This window comes from Leguminivora glycinivorella, chromosome 4, assembly GCF_023078275.1.
Source record: "Leguminivora glycinivorella isolate SPB_JAAS2020 chromosome 4, LegGlyc_1.1, whole genome shotgun sequence".
Lineage (NCBI taxonomy): Eukaryota > Metazoa > Arthropoda > Insecta > Lepidoptera > Tortricidae > Leguminivora > Leguminivora glycinivorella.
Genome location: NC_062974.1, coordinates 3,690,428 through 3,715,771, shown reverse-complemented (window position 1 = coordinate 3,715,771; position 25,344 = coordinate 3,690,428). Strand labels below are relative to the sequence as shown.

Genomic DNA, 25,344 nt, shown 5'->3' with positions numbered 1-25,344 from the left:
TTCAATTCATGAATACAGGCCCAGAAAGAGTGTAATTTGGCGAAACAGCCACATGAGCATATAAATACTATCATCATTCATCACAACTCATACTTAAGACGCTACGATACCCCTCATTTCTCCATACAAACGCTCTCGCCTGTTTCCTCTCTGGTTTTTGAAGCTAGATCAATGGTTTTTTCAACACAGACTTTTATTATCAATATCTGTGTCGGACCGTTTTGCTTTTTTTGATATTTTTGTTTTAAAAGGAATTAGAGCCTCTCAAAGTTGGCAAAAACGGCTTAATTGAATTTGCCAGAAAGAAAGGCGTGGTATTCAAAACTCCCTATCGCACCAAATTTAGGGGCGGGGCTAAGTTTTTATATACGTACACTGAAATAAAGTGATGGGAAATACTCGACATCTAATGTCGATAATCTAGTGATGTGAAAAATTATCGATATACTACGTCGAAATATCGACATACCGTGTTTGACGAACTTTTTAGTTAGAAATACGTACTATTATATGTTCATATTTAAAATTGGTGGTCCAAAAAAGATCAGTCTGCTCCGAGACCACGGGGACAATGCCGTCCTTGAAACGTCGGAGGTTAGTGTTTAAAACATAGTAAATACGCGATTAAGTCCCGTTTGCAATTTTAAATATGTGTAAAAATCGTGAAAGTTTGAATCTGTATTATATATTCTGTGGAAATACTAAGTCCATATTTTTATAAGTATAGGTACGTAACAATTGCATACAGGTATAGGTTTATTTTATACATGCATAACTTTTCTCGTCATTGGTTTACTAGTAACAATTATAAAGTTATGCTGTATTTTACGATAGATTCCACGAATATTAGGCAACTATTTGGTATTCGGTCTTTTCAGCCATTTTGCCGAAAATTTGGTATTCGGTCATCATTGTTTATTTATTACTATTCTGCCGAACACCAATTAGGTAAGTAGTTATATTAGTCATATTATATATGTACTTATTTACACACAATAAAAACAGACATAATATTAATAATTTAAGTCATGTTTTAAAATATTAAAAAAAACGATGGGCCTTATTTAGTAAAACATAGTTTGTTCAGGTTGGTACCAGTACCTGCCCTTAATAAGGCCCAGTGCTTATATTTCTTCTAAGTTTTATCAATCATGCCGTTTTGTATATTTTCTTCGCAGACATAGAATCAAAAAATGCCCTAAATAGTTACTTCTCTAAATAAGGCCCATCGCTCGCTTCTTAAGTTTTATAACTTTGTGTAAACATTGTGTTCATGAATTCAATCATCAATTTTTGAGATAAGTATTTATACTACGGTCTGTCGTCTAAAACACATTTATTCAGGACTATGCATTTAGGATATGGTACTCTAAATTAGAGGGGTTCAAGTCTTAACAAACAGTGCGTCAAGGTCAATGTGGTCAAGATAGGCAGACTTTATTTCATATTAAGTTTAAAGGGACAAAATTAGGTACTTAATTAAAGTAGTGTGGGGTAGCCTGCTGTCCTACGGGGCAATAAATATTATAATGTATTGTGTTATGTGTATTGTGTATCATAAGTACTGGGCGTTTGCGGGGTCGCCTTCCACTCTGAGGCCACCACTCAAATACTGGCGCTGTTGATATAGCTCATCTTTGAAGATTATATCCGATCCATCCCTATTTCCGCAGCGCTACTTCTTGGGTATCGAAGGTTGTGAACATGTGGACACATGGGCGGCATGGGCCTTATTTCATACCTGCATCAAATAAGACCCATAGTTTTTCTGTTTAATAATACTTACTTTTTACTTTTTTACTTTGAACCATTTACACTTATCAATTTATAAAATGTACATAACATTTCGAAACTTAATAGCCGGGCCTTGTTTGCATTGACATTACATATGCCCTTAGTAGGTAGATGAAATGAGTATTACCAACGTTTTAATTCTGCGGTAACAAAAATGCTTTGCCGAAAAGTATAAATAAGATCTAAATAATAACTATAAATAAATAAGATAAAAGTATCTATACGTTTAAATAGCCTAGGTTTAAATTTAGCTGGCAAATTAGTTAAGCATTTTTATGGTTGGTATGCATGTTGGTAACCACGAAAAAATGCACATTTTATTACATTATGGTAAGTAATTAAATAATTAAATAAATATTGGGGACACCTTACACAGATCAACTTAGCCCCAAACTAAGCAAAGCTTGTACTATGGGTGCTAGGCGACGATATAGCGCAGGACACCATCGCGAGCGCAGACTTCTGGCCGAAAGGTGTGGTTTTTCGGCGATTCCGGGGCAACTTGCCGAATCCTACACCGGGGCAAACGACGCAACGGAGCCACGCTGTTACGTCATCGCCCAAATAAATTGTTTAGTTTTAAACTTGATTGTATGTTTTTATTTTTCATGTTCTTACTTACTGTTTTTTTTTTTCTTTTTTTTTATCTAAGTTTCGTGACGCATTGGTTTTACTGTAATGTCATGTAAACATGTTTTTACTAATAAATAAATAAACAATACATACTTAAATAGATAACATACATACATACAATCACGCCTGTATCCCATAAAGGGGTAGGCAGAACACATGAAACTAATAAAGCTTCAGTGCCACTCTTGGCAAATAAGGGGTTGAAAGAAAACGAAACTGTGACATTGCAGTGACAGGTTGCCAGCCTCTCGCCTACGCCACAATTTAACCCATATCCCATAGATAAATACAAAACCATACTTAAATAGATAAATACATACTTATATACATAGAAAACATCCATGACTCAGGAACAAATATCTGTGCTCATCACACAAATACCCTTACCGGGATTCGACGAACGACGAACGACGACGGGAACCGAAGACAACATTAAAATTAGGTAGTTAATTAAAGTACTTTGAAGTAACCTGCTCTCCTACGGGATAAATATTATAATATATATAGGTATCCATATATTTTTATTCTTTTCCTTCCGGCGACCGTCCTTTGTCACCCATGTTTCACAACTAAAGAGTAAGACGAAATAGACGAGTGAAGATGCTCTGACTGAAACAATTACTTTTCATATTATTAATGTTTACCATTACACACAGAGCACAATCTCATCGGTAAATATTGTCAATTTTACTTTATTTCGACGTGCGTTTATCATAGCGCTCTTGAACTGTGCTCTTGAATAATACGATTTTGTAAAGAAAATATCTCCTAGATACATACTATCAATTGAATAATACGATTTTGTAAAGAAAATATCTCCTAGATACATACTATCAATTGTGTCGCTTAGTTTCAAACTTGGGTACTTAAATCCATTCTGCTTTAAGATTGAATATATAAAAAATATATATTAACTTTGTAGCAGAATGGATTTATCCAGGTTTGAAGTTAAGCGACACAATACGCTTAATTCGGTATGTAAGAAATGCCTTATTTTTTGTTAAGTTACTGATGGGCCTTATTTCATACATGCAGCAATTTGGGAAAAGTGCACCTACTTAATGCACAATTGCACATGGACCCAATTTTTTGACCCATTTACACTTATCTAATTATAAAATGTACATAACATTTCGAGACTTTTAACCGGGCCTTATTTGTATGTAGATTACAGATGCCTTTAGTTGGTAGATGAAATGAGTGTTATATACGTTTTAATTCTATGGTAACAGAAATGCTGATATGTAAGTATAAATAAGTTTTAAATAATAAAAATATCAAAAGTATCTATACGTTTAAGTACCGATACCTAGGTTTAAATTTAGCTGGCAAATTAGTTAAGCATTTTTATGGTTGGTCTTGTTCTGTGCTAAGCCTTGTATTTCTAATGCTAGGTAGGTAATATGTATACACAACCCTAGAACATTAGAAATATAAGATGCATATGTAGCTTTCCATAAAGGTCCTTATGCTTCATAATTATGCAATAAGATTTTGTTTGGCAGATTTTTTGTTAGTATTCTGCTAAAAAGTTCTAATTACCTTGGAACATAATCCGGTGTCTGGTAAGTATAATAGGTACCAAATTGTTACCTAGTTAAATTTTCCTACGCTGTCACTTCTGTCAAACATGTGCAAAAAAAAAAGAATAAGATTCACATACATTTTTGGTAGGTAGATACTGTCAACCAATTATGTAGAATCCTAGGCCACTCTAGAACCCTGTCGTATTGACACCGTCCTTTATTTGCTACAGAAGCCAGTTTTACTTTTACTGTGAAAGGGTCTAGATTGGCCTATGACCTAGGATTCAGATTAATTGGTTGATTGTACGTACCTACTCCTATACTTAATATGGCTTCTCTTTGAAATCGAAAAGGTTTTAGCTTTTTACATACCGAATAACTTTATTTCGCTAACAATGTGACTATCTTAAAAGAAATCATCTTTTAAGATAATCACATTATGTATAAGATAAGGAATTGTTTCTACCATTCCTTAAAACATTAATATCTTCACGGAGTCCAAAACATTATGCACGAAGTCCGAAACAAGACAAAATATAGAGAGCGCTTGAGCGCGAGTAAGTACTTGCGCCGACGGCGGATGTGGGTGTGTGCGTGCGCCACGCGCACGCACACAGGGCCTCTCTGTGGGTGCCGCCCCCGTCAGCGCGACGGCGATAAAGACCTAAAAATCTCAAATTTGAATTCGTGCTTCGGTATCGTATCCTCTTAAGGATATATAAGGTTATCCATCTGAAGAGGACCCTTTATGCTTGATATACATGAGGACCTTTTCCGTGAAGGAAAACATCGTGTGGAAATCGGATTAATTCCAATAAGGCCTAACCTTAAATATATAAGGTATAGTCAGCCAATTGGAACCCTAGGCCACTGTAGAACTATGTCATAGTGACGTTTTAATCAGGTTGTATTGTAAGAAATCTCTTACTGCTTGTCATTTTGACATGGTTGTAGAGTGGCCTAGGGTTCCAATTGGTTGACTGTACAGTGGCGTGGCGTGAAAATTTTTGTTGATAAAGCCGGAGGGGTTTTCGGGATCTGTTTTGTATGAACTTCTACAGATACTGGAGAATTTTAGGGAACCCGTAGGGAATCGAGTTGTATCGACGCCCCGCCGCTGATAAGGTAACCCCTTCGGGTTGGAAGATCAGATGGCAGTCGCTTTCGTAAAGTTGCCTACGCCAAATCTTGGGATTAATTGTCAAAGCGGGCCCCAGGCTCTTATGAGCCGTGGCGAATGCCAGGATATCGCATCCCGTGTTCATCGTCACAATTGCTGCGAGACGGGCATACCGTGGAGGGTTTAGTCAATATTTGGCCCCTTGGCCACGAGTCCGACATATCCGTCCTAGTTCCCCGGCTAAGCGGACTGCGTAAATGCATTAGTGCTAGTTCAGACACAGCGGAAACCGCGCGGATGCAAACCGCGCGGATGATATTCCGCTTTGTGTGGTAGGGCACAGCACAGCGGATATCGTCTCGCTCGAATCTAGAGCAGAGCCCAACTGGGGTATTACCTCCGCCTTACAGAATACCGCAGCCAAATAGCACTAGACCCTACTCATAGTGTTGTGTTCCTGCCGGTGAGTAAGGCTGCCAGAGCTCAACGAGGGTGCGGTGTGCTGATGACGGGAGGACTTACGGAATTGACTTATTCCGTCTATTGTCCTTTGAGTCGTCGGCAACCCGAACCCTCCTTGGTTAACTTTATGCACTTAAGTTCTTTTTGCTGTGTATTTAACACAGCAAAAGGGAATGTACAAGTTTCTAATGGGGTAGCAACGCGCATGTGACACTATTTGAGTTGCAGGCGTCCATAGGTCACGGTGACCGCTTTCCATCAGGCGGGCCGTAAGCTTGTTTGGCACCGACGTAGTATAAAAAAAAATAGTACTGGAACGTTCACATTCACACTACTCTTGATCCGCGCGGTTTGCATCCGCGCGGTTTCCGCTGTGTCTGAACTAGGACTTACCTACTCCACGAAAAAAAAAGGATATCGCAAGGAAGTTGATGATACAATGTCCCTTCGGCGATGGAAAGTCACATATATCTCATAGATATATGTTATGAGCAGTTTTATGAATGGGATTCATTACTGGGCCTTTTGCCGTAAATTGTTATGTGGATGACGAGTTTTGTAAGCGCATTATGAGGCGTAATGAAATAGTGAGTGTTAGAAGAATTATATGCTAATTGCTAACAATCTACATGTAAGGTTATGCTTGTAGTACTTATAGCAATAAAGTAAACTACTTGTAAGGTAGGTACAGCGGGGAAACCTCGACAGGGGGGCAAATGTAACTGGTCAATTTTATCCATGTTTTACTTAAATCGTGTCCACCGGTTATAAATATATGGTAGGCGTGTTCATTGGATACATGTAGAACTCAACATCATAGTTTAATAATGGAAAAAAATGGTTAGTTAAAATTGCCCCCCAGTCGAGATTTGCCCTGTACCTTATTTACAAATTTTCATTGTTTTGTCATAGATATAACTTGCAACTAACAAACGAGCTCAAATTCAAATTCGTTATCTGTAGCAAACTTACCAAACAACTACTGCATACTTTTTTCATTCAAGGGGCTGTGACTCTGACTCTCAACGAGTTTGCTATGCAGTATGCACCAATTTAAAAGCTTTTGAGATAGCTCGCATATCTTAGTTTGTTAGCATAGTGTTGTTGTCTCTGGATTTTTTACAACTGTTTTAAAAAGTTGTATTTTCTTTATTGCATAATTTGTAGTCAGGTAGGTAGGTAGGTAGGTCAATGAACGTGGCGAATTTGGAGGCTCACTGACATTTTATCCCGCCAGACGGCGCCTGTGCAAGTGCCTAGGCATGTCACTGTCATTCATATGTGAGAGAGAGAAAAAAAACATGTCGTCTTCTCGCTCTCACTTGTGCGCCATCTGTCATAACCTTTGTGTGCTTCCTCATTCCGTCATATGGGCCAATTTCGTCTACGTGGGTTTATTGGAACAACGTACGCATTCGACAATTCCTTGGACAAATCAGCGGTTGCTGAAACTAAAAGCAATGGCTCGCTTATAGACGGAATAGGCCCTTGTTTTGTCCCATATATAGCAGGGCGTCCACACACGCGACAACGACCGACAGCTTGCGTCTCGATCTTTTAATTTGTTCCAATTTCTGTCTATTCTCAATTACCTTTTTCTGTTTCGCCTATACATCTTACTTACCTATGTGCCAATTAAATAGTACGCGTAATAAATCTCGATTCCGTGACCAGACCAGACTTACTATTTAAGTCAGTTCTATAATTGCATTATTGAAAACGAATTTGTGTTCGACGTACCTACCGTTGAAAATTTAACCAGCTATTCATGAAGCTTTACTACATTACATCTGAATAACTAACTAACTAAAAACTAACTATAGTATGGTGCCATACTGTGTGATCCAAAGAGGATCTTGGCCTCCAAAACGAGAGCACGCCACTTATCCCGATCCTGGGCAGCTTCCTGCCAATTATCGGCTTGTAGCTGACACAAATCCGCCATCACGCTGTCTCCCCAGCGGTATCTGGGCCGACCCGCCGGGCGGCGGCCACCAGTTGGTCTTCCCAGATACGCCCTCTTGGCAGCCCGATCCTCTCCCATTCTTAGTAGGTGGCCGAACCAGCGAAGTCTGTGGGATTTGGTTACACCGATGATGTTCGCTTCGCCCACCAACTCCTCTATTTCGGCATTCCTCCTTATCCTCCACGTGCCGTCATCTCTCTTCAAAACAACATCTGAATAACAATTACCCTAAGTATATATTTCTGCCATCGCTTTTCATAAGATACTTAACAATACTTCCTCAACAATACGTTTCTCCAGGAACTTCACGCCTAAATTGACTGACATGATCTCCATACCGTCAATGAAAGAACATACTGCTATCATAAATGTGGGCAATGCAATCCTAGTATCGCATCAACTCATCTTATGTTACAGGTGTCCATAAACAACGATAATTTGTTACCATCTGATGTGCTTGTCTCATCCTACATCATCATCCTCCCGGCATTTGCCACGGCTCATGGGAGCCTGGGGTCCGGTTTGACAACTAATCCCAAGATTTGTCGTAGGCACTAGTTTTTACGAAAGCGACTGCCATCTGACCTTCCAACCCGAAGGGTAAACTAGACCTTATTGAAATTAGTCCGGCTTCCTTACGATGTTTTCCTTCACTGAAAAGCAACTGGCAAGTATCAAATGACATTTCGCACATAAATTCCGAAAAACTCATTGGTGCGAGCCGGGGTTCGTACCCGCGACCTCCGGAACGAAAGTCGCACGTACTTACCGCTAGGCTACTTCTCAGATATAATAATATTCGCTTCACTTTTAGAAGCTAACGTCAGTCTTTGGCCCATCGGCGGATGATATAATATTCCATATTCTGAAAACTTAAATGGTTGGACACTTTAGGCCACGTCTTTGCCTTTGGCTAGTCTGAAGAGTAAATAATTTCTCAAGATGTAGAATAGACTATCAACTAAGTAAACATACCTTTTCAGGAGTATACCTTCAGCCTCTCGAGCGTTATTTAGGCTAAGATACCAATGTAATCCAATGGCTTCGAGTCTGAAGATCGAATATGGTCGAGACGAAACGTTTTGTGAATGAGGCACGTATTACCAAACTGCGTTGTGCAGCTTTTTGTATCAATTTTACATGCTATTTTGTTCAATAAGTAATTAACAGAGTGACGTCACGGACAATTCATTTTTTATATAGTTCTATCCGTCATTAAATAGAAATTGTCCATATTTTCACAATTATTGAGAACTAGATTTTGCTCGCATTAAATTCGAAAATTGCGGAATGCTCCATAAAACTTCCACGCCCCATTTTAGGGAAGTGGGGGGTTAGGAGGAGACAAAAAGTACCTAGCCTATGTCACTCTCCATCCCTTCAACTATCTCCACTTAAAAAAATCACGTCAATTCGTCGCCCCGTTTTGCTGTAAGACGGATGAACAGACATACACGACACTTTCCCATTTGTAATATGAGTATGGATTTATATAAAATATTCCAAGTATAGGGCAAGTTCCCTATTTAATTTTTTTTATTCGTATAATAATGGCTTTCTGCTACCAGGGCACTTTGCCAATGTCAAGTAAATTACAGAGATATATAAAACAGTATAAGTAGTTTTTTTTGCGAACGAGGCCTTCGCGATGCACTGGAGGATAGCTGGAGCAGCAGTACAAAGCATGATGGCGGCCGGGACCACGAACTGCCGAGTGATGTCCGTAGAATTGGTTATTCGTATCTCCAAAAGAATTCTTCACTAAATGCACTCTTTGCGCAGGCTATTCACTGCATAATATCCTATCAAACTTATACATTAAACAGCAGAATGCAAAAATAAAAAAATATTTCGGAGAATGATCCGCCATGTTCCACGGGTCAAACGAAAGTCTCCCCTATTTAATTGTCTAGCAATAACACAATGTCATTGTTTTGTTTCCCCAGTGTGGTAATGGTAAACTTGTCGAATGGTGAATAATTGATGGTAAGATTTCTTCCGGCCGCCACTGAGTCAAGGCCGTTTTTCGAACGCGGACTTGATCGTTTATTGGTGAATGGACGTATAATGTTGTTTTCGAACAATAAGTCATGGGCAATATGACACACCCTTGATATTATTCGTGTAATAATCCAAAGAAAGGAAAGGATAACCTAACTACAATTAAAATTTTGAAAAATCTCCGATATAGTGGACCGATTTTCGTGAAATCGGTTCATCTGTTCGGGAGCTACGATGCCACAGATACACGTCAAACTTATAACACCCGTCGTTTTTGCGTCGGGGGTTAATAAATAGGTACACAAAAAAAGTCCTTTCCAGGTTACGAACCCTAGACAGGCCGACATCGAATACAGCTCGTGTGTAATTGTAAATACATTGATTGATTTATTTTTATGTTATGGCTCATCCCCAATGTTTTAAGGTCTAAACTAAGTTATACATATCCTACTTACTATAGATATAACTTGACGCAAAATAAATGAAAACGAAACTAATTTAACCATCAATGTGCCTGCTCTCCTTGAGCCGACTGGTATAATCAGAGATGATGGCAAGAGGCCTGATGGAGTGTCCTTGGTCCCTTGGAGTATGGGACGAATGTTAGTGTGGGGTGCTACCTGCGTAGACACATTGGCACCGTCTCACTTCCAACGGACCAAGATAAAAGCGGGCGCAGCGGCAGAAAGTGCCGAAATTTTGAAACACGCGTAATAAATACAAAAGTCTTGCCAAAGAATACCTTTTTGAACCTTTTGGCGTAGAAACTCTAGGTCCATGGGATCCCAGTGCGAACAAGTTGTTCACAGAAATCGCGAAGCGTGTGGTTGAGGTACTGGTGACCGAAGAGCTGGCGATTTCCTCGCACAACGTATCAGCATTGCGATACAGCGAGGAAATGGTACAATACCTCGAGGGCCTATTTTAGACATTAGCTAGCTTTTAAGTTTAGTCTTAGTTTCTTATATAATTATGTAAATATGTTCATGTAAATTTGTAAATAAAGATGCCTATTGTATTGAATATAAGCTTCTAAACCCATTACAGTCGAAACCAATACATTTTCAAACAGTCGTTCTGTATTAATCTGAATCTGTCGATAATGATAAATCGTGTTTTAAAAACTTCTCCACTAGAAAAATACTCCGCAAATACTGGATCGAGGTTGCTATTTTAATTTGCTTTTTGTTCCACATCAGCTTCGAATCACAAAATGCATTTTGTGTTGATTTTAAATTTTAACTTGTTTATTGTTCGATGAAATGTTTTCTCGGAGTTTCAATTTAATTAACTGTCTGGACGTTATTTTCATTTAATTCTGCAAACATTTATTTTCCGAGGAATAAGTCCCAAATAGGTAAGTAACTTTGTTTGAGTATCTCTGAATTAGGTATTTTAATCGATATGTTCAACAATGACTTTACTTATTTATTTGAATGCATTATACATAAGAGTAAGCAATACTAAAAACTACACATGTTAATAAGAATAATGACATAAGCTGGCGCTGGCTGACGTAAATTTACACGTAAAAAGTTGCGTAGTTTTTAACATCCGACGCAAAAACGACGGGGTCGACGGTGACGTGTCTGTCTGTTGTCTGTGTGTGTGTGTGTCTGTCTGTGGCATCGTAGCTCCCGACCGGATGAGCCAATTTAGATTTAGGTTTTTTTTTTGAAAGCGGAACAAGTCGTGAGTGTTTTAGCCATGTTTCATGAAAATCGATCCACTGTTTTTTTTTTTAAAATTTTAATTTTGTGGTTAGGTTATATTTTAACTTAAAGGTATTTGCCCACTAGACCGTACCATACCATGACCGTGCTAGGAGCGTATCCGTCAAAAAAATATTCTTTGTATGTAAACGTATAAGACCTTGCCCACTAGCCCGTTCCGTCACCGGCCATGCACGTGGCGTGCCATGCACGGCCCGGCAACTATTGTCAGCGAGAATATTTTTGACGGTGCGGACACGCCCCGTGCATGCATGGCGCGCGTTCTCACGGAACGCACGTTCGCACTTTTTTAGTGTTATTTTGCGTCGCGAGTTTTTTTTTAAGGTTTATATGCGATGTCGGCGTGTGGAATGGCTAACAATGCTAAATAAACATCATGAATAAAATATGTACCATAGGACATTCTTACACAGATCTACTATTGATTAAGTTCCACGGAAAAGTTCAATAAGGCTTGTGATGTTGGAACTTAAACCAAAACACTATATAATATATACTTAGAAAGTACCCAAGACTTAAATATAATAGTATAAAATTTTATCTGAGTAATTAATTCGTTTTAATCCATCCACCCTATCATCCGACCCTGCGCACGTGCGGCTGGTTTCTTTGTAAAATTTTTGTAGGCATTTAAAAAGGCGGCATTACGTGAACATCAAAGCAGTCGGCCTTCTGTACTTGTACTATTATATATTCTGTGACGCGACGGCGACGGAACGGGCTAGAGATGGGTAACTACCCAGGTAAATATCCGACGGTGGGTATTTACCGGGTAAATACCCGATATTTACCTACCCGCGGGTAAATACGCGGGTATTTTCATTTTTCTTCCAAATTTGACGTTTTAAATGGTGTTTTGGGCTAAAACAGATTAATTTAAGTCAGTCTTTGTAATTTGTACACGTAATGTTTATTCAAATTGAGAACGAATAGGTTGCTATGAGATAAAATGTGATTTTAGTGTATCTTTCCAACTATAATAACCTAACCACAAAATTAAAATTTTGAAAAAACCCCCGACCGCGACATAGTGGACCGATTTTCATGAAACATGGCTAAGAACACACCCGACTAACTCAGCTTTCAAACAAAAAAAACTAAATCGAAATCGGTTCACCCGTTCGGGAGCTACGGTGCCACAGACAGACACACACACAGACAGACAAACAGACAGACAGACAGACAGACAGACACGTCAAACTTATAACACCCCGTCGTTTTTGCGTCGGGGGTTAAAAATGGTGTAATATCATTCTCTGACACACGGAAATAATTTAAAATGCTTTTAATCCATACTATCCATCCATACTAATCCATACTAATATTATAAATGCGAAAGTAACTCTGTCTGTCTGTCTGTCTGTCTGTCTGTCTGTCTGTCTGTCTGTCTGTCTGTCTGTCTGTCTGTCTGTCTGTCTGTTACGCTTTCCCGCTTAAACCACGCAACCGATTTTGATGAAATTTGGAACAGACAATCTTTAGACCCTGAGACAGAACATAGGCTACTTTTTATTTCGAAAAAAAAAGGGATGAAGGGGTTGAAAAAGAGGTTGAAAGTTTGTATGGGATTTCTTAATTTTAAAAGATAAAACCATGAAACTTTATATTTTAGCACTTGATAAGAAATCATTAAACATCTTGATAAGGTCGAACGCGATTAATTAGTGTGTCGTGCGGTGGGAAATAAACATTAACTAAAAGCGGGTAGATTATATTTATTTGTCTACCCCGAACATTTATATAAATTAATATCGGGTAGTTTTGTGTTGTTTACATCTCCGGTGACATTTTGCTGGGACGTCAGTCTTCCGCGACCACGGCCAGTGCAACCTGGCCGAAACGTTGGGAAAAAAGGTAAAAATAATGTTAATTAATCGCGTTCGACCTGTATGTGACTTTAAATGATGTGTACAAAGCGCGAGAACTTAAAGTGTTATCTTGATAAGGGATAGGGATAGCGATAGGGATAGCGATACCGATAGGGATACCGATAGGGATAGCGATAGGGATAGCGAAAGGGATAGCGATAGGGATAGCGAAAGGGATAGCGATAGCGATAGCGTTAGCGATAGCGATAGCGATAGCGATAGCGATAGGGATAGGGATAGAGATAGAGATAGAGATAGAGATACGGATACGGATAATATGGGTATCGTTAGAGGGATACGGATAATCGGTCGGCGGTCTCTTACAATCAATGTGCTCTAAGACGATCGTTGTTTGCTTGCTTGAAGATTACGTTTGCGATAAGTATAAGCAAAATGTAAAAAAATGTAGGGGATAATAGAAAAAAGTACTTTTTACCCACCGATCATAATGTCGAAATACGGGCTATGTGGGATGATTATAAAGGTTTCCCCAGCGTATATAGAATTACCTACGCTGTGGTCGATGTGTAATATTTCTACAATCATTGCAAGCAAAAGTATTATGTGCAATCGAAATAATCGCAGATAAATATACCTACAGAGAAACCTACGGATCCAAATGAAAATCTTAATGAATACTTTTATTACGCGGGCGAAGCCGCGGGTAAAAGCTAGTATCAATTATAAGTCTGATAAATTAAAACTGTAAATCAAAATATGTGAATAAAAATATTTTAAAAATCTCTTTTTGAAGCTCATAACTCATACATAGTATGTTTTATGACAAAAATGTATATAAACTTTTTTATAGGAAATAGTGTCTACTTTAGTTCGTACATACAAAACTTTTCGATATTCATGATAGTTTCCATGAAATATGAAAAAAATACATTTTACCCCCCCTAACCCCACCACAACCCCCTCCAACCAGTACTAGGAAGTTTATCTTTATGGTATAAATACGACTATTTAATGCAATCTAAAAAGCACACGTAAAACATATTTTTTTAATTATTTTTAAAAATATACATTAAAACTTCTGTAATCGTCGAATCAAATCAAACTCCAATGCAATCCCCATACAAAGTAGGCTGCAGCTGCAACGTGCACCAATTAATGACTAGCACTTATGCAACTAATGAATAATTATGCAAAACGAATAATTAGGTCGTCAGCAACACGAACCCGTAATTACTTGATTACTCTTAATGTGAGAAAATGAATACAATGCGGGTGTATAGGCTGAGAACATGTGTAAAATGTGTTTTGCTCATTTTTATACCATAGCACCAAAGCGGATGAAGTGAGTGCAATAATCATAATTATATCAGAAAAAAAAAATCCAGTGTTATACAAAAGACTGTTTGTTTCTGACTTAAATAAATAAAAAATAAATTTATGTCAGATACGAGTATCAGCCCTTTTATCGCCCACTGCTGAATATAGTACCTATCTGTAGGCCTCTCTTCTAGTACGCAACTTGTTGCGGCCCAGAGCTATTAATTATTAATAGTCCCTTCCAGCGGTGATCTGCAATTTTCCGGATATCGTCCACCCAAAGAGCATTTGTAGTAACCATAACCTAAGAACAAATATTTTTAAATTAAAGGAAAAATGGAAAAATTCACACCTCCGGCAGGACTCGAACCTGCGACCTTTGGCCTTGCCGGGGCCATCGCGCTTCCAAGTGCGCCACGGAGGCCTGCTGGATGTGTGCGAATTTATCCATGCCTTCCCTCAATTCTTAACCGCCTTAGGGTGGCGTTATAGCAAACATCTACCCTACTAAATCTAAATCGATTCATCCGTTCGGGAGCTACAATGCCACAGACAGACATGTCAAACACCCTGTCGTTTTTGTGTCGCGGGGCTAAAAAAGTTTCCTTAGTATTAGGGCCGATACATCTGCAACTTGCAAGCAATAAGAACTGCGAGCCGTCTGTTAGACTGCGTACAGATCCCATACAAGGATTGAAGTCTGTCTGTATCAGACCTTAGACACAGACGGGCGCTTACAACTATTATAACTGGGCGTTTTCCAAAATAAATCTCGAAAATCGAATTTCACCAGATCTGGACGTGTCTGGGCTCATTCTTCTCAGAATCACGAGCAGGGGGGTTACCATGACGTGAACTGCTATAGCTGTGTCCCTTTCTCTCAACCTAAACTGAACGTCTTTAGAACGTCATGGTAACCCCCCTGATTCGATCCTGATGACGATAAAAAAAATGTGTCCTATTTTTTTTCCTTTTACGTCACGATTTTAGTATGAACTTACTACGTGCGTGACGTGGAAACTCGAATTTTGTATGGAAAATTTGGGACACATTTTTTTATCGTCGGGATTGAATCAGCTCGTGATTCTCAGAAGAATGAGCCCAAACACGTCCAGATCAGTCCAGTGGGTAGGCCCCCAATAAGGTGGACTGATGACCTGGTAAAGGTCGCAGGAGTCCGCTGGATGCGGGTGGCGCAGGACAGGTCATTGTGGCAATCTTTGGGGGAGGCCTATGTCCAGCAGTGGACGTCTTTCGGCTGATATGATGATGATGATGATGATGATGACGTCCAGATCTGGTGAAATTCGATATTCGAGATTTATTTTGGGAAACGCCCAACTTCAGTTTTAATGTATGTAGGTACATATTAATAATCTTCACATGTAACCTATTTAATTAGCATTGTTTATTTAACCCAAATTACATCCGATCCAAGCAATCTATACTCCCACTACCCCTCATTAGCGTTCGAGTAAATATCACGGCAAATCGTCCCTTTAAGCCTCTTACTGAACCAATAGACTAAGAGTTAGTCCCAGCAGAGTGTGCCTTCGCGAAGTCCTCGCCATTAGGAAATATTGATGAGTAATGACAAAATATTTTATTTTAGTGTTTAGAAGTTCATTTATTCAGGTTAAAAGAAATACAATCATCATCCTCCTTGCGTTATCCCGGCATTTACCACGGCTCATGGGAACCTGGGGTCCGCTTTGACAACTAATCCCAAGATTTGGCGTAGGCACTAGTTTTTACGAAAGCGACTGCCATCTGACCTTCCAACCCGAAGGGTAAACTAGACCTTATTAGAATTAGTCCGGTTTCCTTACGAAATTAATAAGGAAAGAAAGAAAGAAATACAATAAGGAAAATAAATAAAAATCAAAAATATAGCCAAACCCAAAACCATACCATCAAAAATAGTTCGTGATCAAAGCAGCGGCAGCGCAGGCTTCGTCAAGTGGACATAAAACAAATCAGCTTTGTGATCTACATACAAGTGAAGTAATCTGCAACAGGCTTTAAACCATACCAGGCGTTTTTATTCTTTTGTATAGGGGTCAAAACTAGTAATTTCTAAAATAAAATTTCGCTTTTTTTCTTCTTTTTTGAAGGGACCCCAAACGAAAGAAACCCCACCCCAAAAAAAAAAAACTACAACTGTGTTTTGATTCAGAGATGATCCATTATTGTTGTAGAATCATTTTCCTATAAGTTCTAAACTAATGTCGTACTACTTTATTCTCAGAATCTTGAACCGATTTGCGAGGCTCTCTGTGGACAATCTTCGTGGGCGTAGGACAATCCCTGAGGACACAATTTACATGAGTGTATCTTTGATTAGTATTCTGATTGGGTTGTGAGACGGCCTTTTACCTAATAGATAATGAAATTAAAAAAAATTAAATTTTTTTATATCATAAATCACTTTTTAACAAGATGTAAGGTGATGGTGCCGCCCTTAAGCAAAATGCCTGTGTTGGGAGGCGCCACTCTTCCTTTAGGTTATTATAATTAAACTATCATGTTATTTAGCACTAGCTTCTGCCCGCTATCTGCGTGACATCCACCAAAGATCCTAAAACCTCGTCGTTGGATTCACAATGTAGCGCGGGCGTTAGTGTCACCCAATGTATGGGAGGTCCAAATTGATACCAAAATTTGCACCCTATGACACTAACGCCTGCAGTAATGTAAACAAGTGGACACAAATTAAATAAGCAGAGGCATTTTTTGTTGTCATGCAACATCTTCCAGATCTGGCTTTGTGTTCTTTATAAAACTTATCCAAAAACATTCGATTTCCCTTTTTGTCTATTTTCGCCTTAATTATTTTCTGGAAGTTGGAAGAGACAAATTAGTGATGTGATAAACCACAAAAGGGGCAGCCAATAAAGCCGTATTTACCATGTTTCCATTATTTCATTTGCTTTTACATAAACAGTTACGTGAAATTTTCAATTAAAAATTTCATCGTCGATATAAATTCTCTGTTTTATAGCCACGTTGCCGCCATGTTGCAAAACCGTTACATTTTACGCCAATAACAGATTAGCGTGACACCTTGACTCGATTCGCGTACTTTCCATTTCATTCCGCCATTCGATTCGATACATATGCTTTTTCAGATACTAATCGATTTCGATACTTTAGGATGCACGGTATTTGTATGAAAAGGTTTAAATATAAACAAGAATGCTCACATTCATTAGAGAAACAATATTAGCGCTGGTGACTGGTTACATCTACCAAACTGTTCATTCAACAGCAAAAGTTGAAAGGCGAAATGAACTTGGCACAGACAAACGATTCTAGTCCGTTCATGCTTTTAGTCCTGAAGTACGCTGATAAGATCGTATGGCTCAAGAGAAATGGGGGACACCTAATAACTTGAAGTATTTTTAAAAGTCTTAACACTCTCAACTATTAACCACTAGAAGCCCGTCTCAATGTCCAAACATTTTGTTTATGACCACCTCAATGGTAAGATTATTATTTATTAATATAACATACAATTTACACAGCATTACAGTTTGCAGGTTTGCACCAAAGCGCTGGCAAATTTAAACATGCTTACTGAAAATAATTACAGTATTAATTATGATTAATTCATGCAAATACACAATATACAATTGGCAACAAAAAAAGGGAAATAATAAGAAACGGTAGAAATATGTAAAAAAAAATGTATTGTATACATGTCAAAAAATGCGATGAACAGTCAGAGCATTTTATTTTCACTCATCCATCGTCTCACTGTATCTCAAACAATCACGACACACATTCACCCATCTACTATTAAACACATCTCAGTCAGGAGCTGATATCAGGAACGCGTTAATATCCCTGAGGGCTCGGAGAACTGGGGAGTGTCTACAGGAAACTGTACGCGCAAGAGGTACCGCTAAAAGACGGGCACCGCGGCCTGAGCTGGTTCTTAGGTACCGAAAGCCTAACAAGTTTTGACACCAAATCAGGACAGTCACTCTTTCCCCTTATTATGCGACATATGGTGGCGAGTGGCCTATTTCTTTAATGATTATGTATAAAGCATGCTCACAGGGCGTGTAACACACGCAGCCATACAAACTGGCAATTTATGTAGTAAACAAAATTGAAATCGCTAATCCGGCATTGATTGACTCTGATTGCGGTTCTGTTCCGGTCCATTGCCAATCGGGCTTTTTCGAACGTTACCTACTGGACTGGTTAGATCCATGCGCGTACGCTCAGTTGTTCGTGAGTTGTGCAACTGGTTTATTTTGATGTCCTAATTGTCTCCAAAGTACCTATGATAGTCTTCACATTAGAAGCGAATCGCTCACCGCTCCCAATTTATGCACACATTACGCTGGTCTCATGCAAAGGACGATAAGTCTTCAAATAGGCTAGTTTCCTACTAGTCAAATCAGCTTCTTTTTAAGAACTGTCAAAACGATTTGCTAATATGTAATTACTACGAAATACGACGACGGAGTGACGTCACGGTCAATTTATTTACTTTATCTCTTTCTCTTTGACTTATTAAATAGAAATTATGTTTAAACATAACCACTGTCCATATTTTTCTTCTAATTATGTGGTGCTTTATTTCGTGCACTGCATAAAATATTTTATTTTAAGTATAGGAAATTAGCCTGGCCTACAAACCGAATCCATCACAGAAACCTCTTTTAGCGAGGGATGGTTTTTAAAGCTCAGTTCAAAACAGCCTAAAGCAAACAAAATCCCTATCATTCACCTACAAATTTAACAGCGTTTCTGATTTCGTTCATTTCATTCGCCGCTCTAAGTGATGAGACGTCGAGGTGTCGAGGACTGAGAGGTGTGGACATTCCCGACCCCAAACAAATGAGAAAAGGGCAAGTGAATGATGATCCCATTAACGTTGAAATAAGATTGGAACTTGCGAAGTGTTTTTGTTCCGCGGATTTTACTTTTCGCATTTGTGTATTTGGATTAGATGAGGTCAATGTGAACGTCGTACCTAATATTTTTGCATGGAAAACTGTTATAGGGCAAAAACTCTTGTACCTATTCGTGCTAAACGAATCAGTCAGACGCAGTCGTTGTTTCTGCTTTAAGTATGCAAACTTAGGAGTTTGTCTCCAAGTCCTTTATCAGACCCTATCTCATTTATCAAAAAATAGTTTGCTCCACATTGATTTTATCTATTTATTCATCAATTATTTATTTTTTCAGATTATCATCGACTGCTGAAAGTAACTATAGGTAAGTGTTTTCTTACAAAACCCAGGTATAATTATTGCACAAAAGTAAGCCGTCGTTGCCGTCCTACAAAATTGCATAAAGGGATTTTTTCTGTCACTCTCGTTACACCGTTACTGGAGTACTTGAAAGGGATATTATGCAATAGACGAATTTCTATTATAGTACATAGTATTATAGTTTTCCGTTATAGTTCTTGTGATACTCATTGCCGTCATGATGTACTAGGATTTAGGATTAATTTGAACCCGTAGAACATTTGACTATATGCAGCGGTGTCAACCGAAGACCAAGACTTTTGTTATGATCTACATTGGCTGTAAACATTGTTGGAACACTGGATCACAATCCAAAGCGTGACGCAGCATTTACGAGCAATGCCGTCTAGAAACTAGGTGAACTAGATCCTAGGTCCCCTGTTAGTTTAGCAACAGAATATATTTCACGATCAGCGCCATTAATTTCAATCGTTAGCAGGCAGGAGGCCGATTCTGTGACGACGATTGGAATGAAATGAAAACAAATGAATGGCGCTGACGAGTCACAAATTGCAATCAGGGAGGGTTTGGGGCCAGGGCGCATAGACAAAGTATTCAATAGTTCACGCTCCTTGCTCCGTAGAGTCTTATAATCACTCTTCCATATACATACATAGCGTGAACAAGAAACCATTCATTTTACGCGCCCTGCCAACCTAGCCGAAGAAACCATCGTTGTCGCGCCTCTGCCACTGCCACTACAGAAGAGCGATAGGAAGAGTGACGTTGTCGAAGTACCTGATGCGGACTGCATTTTGTACCATACTATCCAAAACCAACGCTAAATCAACATGATAATCTTATTTAACTAATGAAAATACATAAATGTATAGCAGATGCTATCAATATTTCGCATGTCTTATAGACGGAGAGCTGGCAGCATTTTGGAGTAGGTCCTTGAGGCAACCTGGAAAGGTGCTCAGATGCTTCTCTGATCATAGCCAACATCAGGTCTGCAAGTCTGGCAGCTGGGGAGCGGGGCTTTATCGAGCTATGAATTTTTAAAGATTTAATTTTTTGAGGCCCAAAAAAGGTGTTTGAGGCAACCTGGAATTATTAAAAAGTGAAAATAGAGTTCCTCAGAAGTCGCATAGTATTTATGCCAGATCATTTGGCCGGGTCCTTCACCGTGCCAGAACGGTACAAAGTGGTAAAAAAAAATATTCCAAAAAAGGTTCTTGAGGCAGTCTGTCATTTTTACCAGTGAAAGATGAGGGTCTAAATAGCCATGGAAAAATAATGCCATGACATGAGGTGGGGTCCGTACCCTGCCATTCGATCTTGAAAGTCATTTTTTTAGTTTTTCGTAAATAACTCGTAAACGGTGGCCCACAGCAAAAAAATATGTTAAACAGAAAATATCTACATAAAATTTCCTACAAGAAAGGTTATGTACGTTTTTTCGATAGGATCAATATATAAACGGATAATTTAGTAAGAAAGTTTTTTTTAATCGATTACATGCTCCGTTTTTCGTCAATATCTCGTAAACGGTGGCCCACAGCAAAAAATTATGTTAAACAGAAAATATCTACATAAAATTTCCTATAAGAAAGGTTATATAACTTTTTTCGCTAGGATCAATTTTTTAGTTGGAAAGTATTTTTAAATAAATATTTGAGCCGTTTTTTGTTGATAACTCAAAAACGGTGGCTCACAGTCAAAAATAATGTTAGACAGAATTAATCTACATAATATTTTCTACAAAAATCAAATCAAATCAAAATCAAAATTCTTTATTGTGATATAAACATACATTATTTAATACATGGGATGGGGCCGCCCAGTAAGCAAAATTGCTTGTGTCGGGAGACACCGCTCTTCCTAAGGTTGAAGTTTCAGAGGTATGTAAGTAATTAATATGTTAAACATAATTATGCTAAAAATGTATCTATCTAAACATAAGCATGCAAGCGTGTGAGCGTGCGTGCATACGCGCTCGCGTTTATGAGCGAGTATGTGTGTGTGTGTGTGTGTGTGTGTGTGTGTGTGTGTGTGTGTGTGTGTGTGTGTGTGTGTGTGTGTGTGTGTGTGTGTGTGTGCTTTTTTGTATGTGTGTGTGTTTGTGCGCGTGTGTGTATGTGTGTGTAAGTTCCCTGGAGTTATGCTAGTAAATTTTCTATGTCATCGTATTCTTTGGTCTTCAGCCAATTTATTAGTATCTTTTTGCATGCATAGTGTGTTTTAGAATATATATTGAGTTCTTTATTTATCTTATTATATAAGTGTACTGACTTTTCAGTAAACTGTTTGTTGGCAAATGCAGTTCTGGTGCGGTTTGATATTGCAACATTTCCGATTTTCCTTTTATTTTTATACTTAGAATTATAAGGCAGAGTTTTGTGTTTTTTCAGGGTACATTGCAATATGTATAATTTTCTTACGGACAGAAGGTCACTTATTTTGTATAATTCAGCAGTTGAAAATCTCCTCTTTTTGAAATACATTATTTTTATTAATGCTCGCTGAGCACGTTCAAGATGAATGAAGCGAGTTTTAGCTGCACCACCCCAGACAGGAATGCAGTACGCCAAGACAGACTGAACCAGCGATATATATATTTCGTTTAGTAGGTTACGTGTCTTAGTTTGATTCTGTGTATAAATAACTGGCACAATGTGCCTCAGCGCCCTGAAGATCCACGTCAGTTTTCTAACCCTACAGATGATGTGTTCTATGTGAGCATACCAGTTTAGGTGTTGATCTAAAGTAATTCCTAAATATTTTGTTTGGGTAATTTTTTCTAGAGTTGGGCACGTACAAGGATCAGCACCTAATGACTGACAGGAGTGTATTTTAAGAGCCAGATCAGATTGTGGTTGCGTGCTGTCTGAGATGGAAAAACAAATATAATTAGTTTTGTTTGTATTTAATGTTAAATAATTTGCTCTTAGCCACTTAGATATTAGTGCCAAACCAGCCTCAGTATTTAGTTTAACCTCGTCCCAGGATTTTCCGGTAAAAACTACGGCGGTATCATCAGCGTACGAGAATAGGTTTGCGTTCGGGATAGCCATATTGCAGAGATCGTTGATATAAATCAAAAATAGAGATGGCCCCAGTACGCTTCCCTGTGGTACGCCATATAGGACTTCCTCATCTGTACTGATAACATCACCAAGTTTGACTTTTTGTTTCCTGTTCGTTAGGTAACTTTTAAAAAGAGATAGTGGTATACCTCTAAAACCATATTTTTCCAGTTTTTGTATAAGGATGGGAATAGAGACAGTATCAAAGGCTTTTTTTAGATCTAAAAAGACTGTTAAGCATTTATTATTCCAATCCAAATTGTTTGAGACTAGAGAGGTGAGAGCAGTAACTGCATCTTCAGTAGACTTTTCTTGTCGAAATCCGTATTGTGAGGTTGAAAGCAACTTATATTTATTTAAGTAATTTAACAGTCTAGTATTTAATAGTTTTTCCATGATCTTTGATATTACAGATAGGACTGAAATTGGCCTGTAGTTGCTGACGTTATCTCTATCCCCATTCTTATACACAGGCGTAATAAGGGATTGTTTCAACGCACTTGGAAATATTCCCTGTGCAAAACTAGAATTCACCAAGTGCGTCATAATTGGAACCACCTCTTTAGATACATATTTTAAAAATCTGGTTGAGATGTTGTCCCACCCAGGCGCACTACTCGATTTTAGGTTTGATATAATGTGGTAAACTTCATCTTCCGAGGCAGGAAAGAGCATAAAGGATTCTGATTGCACCGGGAGATTATCAAGCAGTATTTTAAAGTCACATTGAGAAACGGGGGCAATTTCTTTGGCAAGCTGATTTCCTATGTTCGAGAAGTAATTATTTATGTGATCAGCGGATTTAATAGGTGTATCTTTAATATTGTATAATTCTGGATGAATTTTGTTTGTTTTACTAGTATAAGTAAGGTTTTTTATATTCCTCCACAGTAGCTTATTATTATTAAGTGAACTTGCTAGCAATTGTCTTTCGTAGTCCCTTTTTAACTTTTTTAATAGATTGTTACAAAAATTTCTGTATCTGACGAATGTTATTTTTTTTTACTATTGCATTACCAGGGTTATTTCGAACCTGTAATTGAAGTTTATTTCTGTTTCTTATGCAACGCAGTAATCCTTGTGTAATCCAAGGTTTGGTAATACGTTTTGCGCTAGATATCGTACTGATTTTGGTATTTTCTTGTATGGATTCGCTAAGAATGTGTATAAGTTGTTCGGTAATTATTTCAGGGTCTTTATGTAACATTAATTCAGATAGGTTTTTGTTTTGCAGGTACTTTTGAGCACCTTCGAAATTTAACGACATCTTGTTTTTGGTCAGATTGTAAACCTCTTTTGTTTTGGATAAAGATAGAAACGTTGTAAAGTGATCGGTAATGGTCGATTTTATAATAGCAATTGTGGATTCGTATTTAATCTTGTTTACTTTTAAAATGAAGTGGTCTAGGCAATTCTTTTCTCGAGTGGGTAACGTATGGCCTGCAAGAAGACCATATGTTGCTAACATGTTTAAATAATTTGTCTTATTTTTATATTCATATAGTGGTTCTGATTCTTTACTTTTAATGTTTATATTAATATCACCAGCGATGACAATGTTATTAGACTGATTTAAGTTTTCAATATGAGCTTTAAGAGAATCTATAAAAGTTTCAGCATTTGTGATAGACGGGGATCGGTAGATGCATAATATTGTATTGTTCAAAATGTCCAACTGAAGGCAAGAGGCTTGTGTAAGTTTTACTTCAACTACTTTATGTTTAAGAAAGTTCTTTACGTAAATAACAACTCCATCATTTTGGTTGTGTTGACATAGAGTGTAATAAGAATCATAGCCTTCAATCTGAGGTAACTGTTTATTAATATTTAATCTACACTCTGTTAGAATAATTATGTCAGGTTTGAAGGTTAAGCCAGTTAGCATCAGCATAAAGTTATCAAAATTGCAATATATGCTTCTGATATTTTGCGAAAATATTGTAAGGTCGCTCCTATTTACATGAATAAGTTTTTTTAGATCTTCAATACAATTACAGTCAATTATACGCGCAACCTCAATGCCATCTATTTCAGTCAATGTATTAAGTGTATCACACATAAAATTGGTTTAAGAGTAAGCTCGTAATTTTTATTTGTGGTGTACTTACGACATAAAAAGTATATTTGTAGTTATGTAGATATATCCGTAGTGAGGTATTGGCATAGAAAAAGAAAATGATGCCCAGGGGACAGCGAGATGATTTGTTTTTATACTTACGTAATTGTATGATCTTGTGTTGGTTGGCTTTGTGTGTGTGTGTAATTGAGTAATGTTTGATATTGTAGCACGCGAGAAACTTAAATATAGATATGTGTAAGTTTAGGTATAGGATTAAATCACGTATTGGATTAATTAGATACCACATATAAACGGTCAGTCATTTTTGCAATAGTTGGTGCACTTGCTCTTCAGAATTAATTTGAATTATAGGTGAGTCATCCGTTTTTCGTACGTAGACCTTCCCGTAGGACGTCCAGCAATACTTGTAATCTTTCGATTTTTTGAGGTCACGGGCAAGGAAGTGAAGGCGGGATCCCTTGGATGTGAGGTGTTCCGAGATATAAATTCGAGTATCCTTATTGGAAGATAGTCCCAGGTGTTCCGCACATAATTTAGAGGGGTTATTGTTATTAAATTTTTTTGCCGCTTTAATCAAGTCAAGTTTT

At 38.0% G+C, this 25,344-nt stretch overlaps 1 protein-coding gene across 2 annotated transcripts in view; it reads left to right on the top strand.

The window, feature by feature from the left end:
• LOC125225762 overlaps positions 1 to 25,344 on the top strand; it is a 216,825-nt gene that overhangs the window by 30,892 nt on the left and 160,589 nt on the right. For both annotated transcript variants that reach the window (XM_048129608.1, XM_048129609.1), the window contains exon 2: positions 19,584 to 19,613. The gene's annotated coding sequence lies outside the window, so the exon portion shown is untranslated. The remainder of the gene's footprint in view (positions 1 to 19,583; positions 19,614 to 25,344) is intronic.